This window comes from Protopterus annectens, chromosome 1.part1, assembly GCF_019279795.1.
Source record: "Protopterus annectens isolate FY-2018-M chromosome 1.part1, PAN1.0, whole genome shotgun sequence".
NCBI classification, from domain to species: Eukaryota; Metazoa; Chordata; order Ceratodontiformes; family Protopteridae; genus Protopterus; species Protopterus annectens.
This window is the reverse complement of record NC_056726.1, coordinates 93,669,245-93,675,244: the sequence shown is the minus strand read 5'-3', so window position 1 is coordinate 93,675,244 and position 6,000 is coordinate 93,669,245.

Here is a 6,000-nt window from a genome sequence, read left to right as displayed (position 1 = left end):
TTGGAGAAACATGAATTGGTCTGGCAACTTAGGTTGAACTCATATACTCTACCTGGTTTAAATTAAGTCACCTCTTTGGCATGCATCCTTAAGTTGAGAAGTTTACTTAGGTGACTTGTTTTTTTAAAGAAAATTGTTTTTAAAAATACTGTTTCAGTTAATCTTGTTAGTCATCTATATTAGTTGAAACAGGTATCGTAATTTATTACATATATTAACAGTTTCTTGCACATTTAATACTTATTTATTTGTTAAGATTTTCCATATAGACACATTCTTTTTAGCTTCATTTGACACATTTAGCCTTCAAGGTCGTGACAGTTGTCTGTTTATGTCATGTTTTGCACAGGAGCACAATGTTCCTTTTAAAGTGAGTTCCGCTGTGGTGACCCCTAACTGGGAAAAGCCGAAAGAAACAAAAAAAAATGTATTATTGTTATACACAGTAGTATGTACATGTTTTTTAGTAAGATTGTTGCTTCAATAGGAAATGTATATCTAAATTTACATATATTTTCCACTTAGAATATTTGTTGAGTGTCAAGTCTTTAAACAGGGTTATTACGCTTTCTAATTGATTATTTGAGTAATTAGGGTAATGAGTTGATTGTTAATGTTGGCACCCTTTTAGTTATAAAAGGAGTGCTTTGTTGTACCTTGTTGTCTGAAGAAGTTTTCCATTAGTGTTGACGAAAAGCACTTAACAATAAACTGCAGTGAGTGGTTCAAGTAAGATCGGAGCCTGTGTTTTGTTTTATGTTCTGTAGAAATGTCAGATTTTCCAGGGCAAAACATACCTACAGCCATGCATAGTACAGAATTGTACTTATTTGCACAAATAAAAGCTTATTCTAGTAACATTTTAATTGCTTATGCTACTTCACATAACATATATAAGTTTCATATATAAAATAACCGTTTTATGCAACTATTAAAGAAACTTAGGATATAATATTGTCCTGCAATCTCAGGACATTTGCTATGTCTTGATTATTTTCGCAGGACACAACTGAGTAAAGAGGGACTGTCCCTCGCAAAGTGGGACAGGTGTTAACCCAAAAGTCCTCCCTTGGCCAATTGAAAAGGTGGCAAACCTATAATAAGTATGCGGTAGCATGACTCGGCCGATGGATGTGACTCCCAAAACCCAATTATTTGTCTGTATTGAAGAGTCTCAGTTACCATGTATCAGCCAGATGGGAGAAGATTCTATGAGGAAAATACAAATATGATTAATTCACTGGACAGGCCGCCGATTCCGTACAGTCGAACGCCATGCCATCGTCTAATGGGCAGCCATTCCCGATACTGTAGTCATGTAGTCCGATGTAATAGGCATCACAAGGTAATATTTTGGTCCTCGCTCCCACCCAGGGGTGTGAGTGACAGATGCAAGCACCAATGTCGGTGCATTTGCAAGTGCGGGAGCGAGCGGGTGTAAGCGTGTTTGGCTACCAGTATGAGAGTATTGCACTGGTAAAGCAATGTAGAGGCTAACCAAGTGTAAGAAGCTGTAACCAGAGGTCATCAGTGCTTAACACCACGCAAACCCACGCACACCCGCTCCCAACTGCTTTAATGTGCCTTACTCCCTCCATATCCAATGGCCTTGTTCTGCCCTGCAACCAAATAAACGTCCTCTGCAAGAATCGGAAACAGGACCCTGCACACACAGCTAATGTGAAGTACCAATACGCCATGGCAGATATACAGACAACGGACAGTACCAAAAAACATATCATACAGCGCAGTCATTCAACAGTATAGGAATGTATCCCAACCTGTAGATGTATATGTGTATGTTTATGTCCAGCATATAGGTACATACATATATAGAGATATAGCAGGAACATACCATGTGGCAACAAAGCATTACAAACTAATGAAACGGGAAACACCAGCGATGCCTGTATTATGTAGTGGTGTTGTTCTATGTGATCTTAAGACTCCCTCAGACAGACGTGTCATTCATACATGCAATAGTTGTAAATTGGCTGTATACATTACTCTGTGCATGTAAAGTACATTAACACAACAGTACCTGTCCAATCATTATGTGTGAACAGTACTCTTGCAAGGTGCTGTGTGCAACATCATCATCATGATAAATGTAAATGGGGTAACCATAGAGGGACCGGTAGTGTTGTGTGTACAATGGGGTCATCCTCACCACATGTACCTGGACCATTTAGGAGTGATGTGCATACCAGGATCGTGTGCCTGAGGGACAGGGTTGAGGATAACAGGAGTATGTTGTGATGCATATTACAAGGGTTACATGTGTCCAGTGGGCACGTGTGTGAAATGGACAGCTATGTATAGGGCAGATGTTGTCCTAGGAGCCAATTGGCCTTATGTTCCCATAGGTGAGGGTTGGATGTAAGAGACAGAGTGTAGGTATGGCCATGGAGGATAGATAGGATCACAGAAATGACAGCATACAGGGTTAGTATATGACACATGTGGGGGAGTACACCCCGGACAGGGATGGGTGTTCAGCATTCACAAGCCCATGGGAACAGTGGAATAGAGGTCCCCAGCCATGGGCGACCTCCACTGCACTTAAACAGCTGCAAAGGAGACAGTGCTGGGGACTGTCCAGCAGGGGCAGCATCACCCTGTAAATGTGACACTCCACCCTTGAGCTTGCGTATCTGGCTTTGGAACCCCTTAGTAAGCCCCCAACGCAACACGTCTGAGACTGCATGACAGCAGACATGTACCAGTCTGGTTCTGCTCCCAGGGGGAACATGCTCCATCCTCAGTGGTGGTACCACCAGAAGGTGGTGCAGAGCCAACAGAGGTTGATATCCATGGCTGGGCTCCAGATGTGCTAGTGCCCAGGTGCCATGGTCAGCTGAAGTGGGACAGGAGGTTCTGCTGGGACCTCCCAACCCATTCAGCCTATGGTGTTGCAGTTTAAACCCACATATGGCTTAGTGATAGACAACAGCATACAGGATTACCTACAACGGTATGCATAGATATCACCATCAACCCAACACAACAGATGGTATACATTTGTAGGGGGAGCACAACACATGCATATATACTGCATGCCATGTGAACAATGTGTAGTAGATGTGTGACCACAGCTATGAACAGTTGCCCATTATTGGCTTGTCACTGGGAACCCCAGACAGTGTCTGTCATACCACTGTTTCATGTGACACATGTCCAGTCAGGGATGCAATGGCAGTAACACATCCCTATCATCATGTACTGTCTGCAATCCTCACTCTATGCTTCTGCTGTGCACAGATGTGTGTTCAGTGTGTAACATAGGAAACAAATGGTTGCACACACTGACCAGTTCACAGATGGCCCTACAGATGGGGGTCCCTCATGAACAGAGTACTGTCATGTCTGTATTAAAACATGCAGAATAGCCATTACCACACACATGTTAAACAGGCAGTAGTCTCAATGCAGCATAGCAACACTTACATGCTGTAGTCATGTGTGGCACATCACCCTCCTGTCTTTAGGCTATTTCCCACCATGTATAATGTTTGAGGTGCATCTAGATATCATATGTGATGCCGTGTCAGAACACCACATCCAGGTACCACTCACAGTGACTGTCATGACCAAATACCAACATGTTTTCCCTTGATAGTGTACTGTGTTTATCATGCGAATGGCTATGGGAACACCATCACAGCTGTTCCACATGCAATCAGCTAGAGGAGGACTGCAATAGGTGCAGAGGCCATCACCTGACCATGTCCATCACTTACAATACACATGCTGCTGCTGTGCAGGTGTACTCCTTCACATCCTCCAGAGAGTGTGTGGGTGGGACAGGCAAAGTGCACCAGGGAAGGGCTTGGAGACTTAACCCTGTGCATAGTCTGCTGCACTCCTAACAGTACTGGGGTCAAACCCCTGACTGACTACTTATTACTATTACATGTGCATGACGATATTACATGTGCCACAAAGGTGACATGTTGCTGTGCTGTAAGAACATATATGTGTGTCGGTGAGTGACATCTGCAACAAAGATATAGTAGACATTCATTAGGTGTGGCACACATGGCTGTCCACGTGAATGGATGCCATTGTCACCACAACCATACTCTCTAATGGACACACATTGACACTCTTTGCCAGGGCCACAAATACACAACCTAACTACTTAGTTTGCCACACTGCAGTAATGCACAGGACTACATGCACCACAGGGGATATCTGGAGGTTCTATGGGCTAGGGCATGTGAAAGTGTTTGACATCTGTTGGTATGCCAACGAGGGTTATACTGGGAGTGACTGTGGTTGGGAGCATCATAACCCACATGCAGACACAAGGTGCCAGTACTGGCATGCATGTATGCATTCCTTCATGGGTGAGTAGTAGTTGGCTGTGTAAGATAGCTGTACAAGGCTGGGTGAGGGGCAATCCTTGGCATTGCATCACCCGACAATGGTGTGCAGTGCAGGGGTGTAGTGTCTGCAATGTCCCACACAGATGGGTACTGCATGATCTGCCCTGACATCCTGGTCACCAATGTGTATGGCCATAGCTTTGAAATGCATGCCATGTCTGTGTTTGATAGTCCTTCACATGGACATTGCCTGGGAAGTGCATGTCCCACAATACTGTACAGTGACATGTACAGGTGTACCTGGTTTGGCAGGCACATGTTGTGTACACAGCCTGTTATCCCCCAATATGCCAATACTGGCCTGGTGTGGTGAAAGCTGCTTATAGTGAGCAGGTTGACCCTGTACCTGCATTTATAGTATGATACAGGTATTCCGTGGTGTCAGTGGCATGGGTCCATACAGGGCGCATGAGTACAGCATTGCATGGCCTCTGTGGATCACATTTGATGGCACCACATATGTTGCAGGCATCCAGTGTGGAACTTAGTGAAGGCACAATTTCCGCATATATGTGCCTATTGTACCACTGTACAGGGTGCCATGTCCTCTGCAGGTCTCTGCATTCAGACCATGCCTACTATCTTTCATCAATGTGCATAGTACTAGCAACATAGTGGGATATCCTAGGCAAGTTTGTTTGTGCATGGCACATTGGTGCAGGACATATACCGGGTACTAATAGGGTTGCATACTTTGTTCACCAGGCCTTTTGCCAGATGTAGGGGTATGGCTTGCCAACACAGTCCCATGGCTGACTGACAGCTGTACTCCTCGTGAGGTGGCCAATGTGTCATAAGACGGACACCATATAGGAAAACTACAAAATCTGCTCCTCAACATGTCCAATGGTAAGACACTCACAGCCACCTCTACACAGGCTCTGACAGACAAACACACACTTGCCATGTCCTGTATACAAGCCCCTACCTACTGTTTCACACTGCAGCAATATGCTTTTAGGGCACGTGCTACGGTGAATACTGGGTTGCAGCCCACCTACAGGTGTAGCCCTAGGTGAGTGACAATAGCAGGAATGACAAAGTTGGTCATGTGATTTGGACAGAGCATGCATACTCTACAAAGCACTGTACTTGTCTCACACAGACAGACACGCACACATGCACACACTTGGCGTGTCTGGGATTAGAACACCAACCTAAGTACTTTAGCACACTACAGCATTATGCAGTTAGAGAACATGCTACCCAGATTACTGGGTTACAGTACTCCCAGAGGTGTATTTCTAGATGGGTGACATCATCAGCCTTGCCAAGGGTGGGTATAAGAATTGTATGGAGTGTGAGCAGTCTAAAAGCATTATTCAGTCCTCAGAAAGACAGGAGCAAACACACACACACACACACACACACACACACACACACACACACTTGGCAAGCCTGGGATTAGAACACCGACCTAACTACTTTATTACACTACAGCATTACGCAGTTACAGAATGCACTAACAAAATTACTAGTACACAGCATTCCCAGAGGTGTATTTGTAGGTGATTGACATCATCAGCCTTGCCAAAGTGGGTATATGAATTGTATGGAGTGTGAGCAGTCTAAAAGCATTGTTCAGTCCTCAGGCAGATGGAGACAAACACAC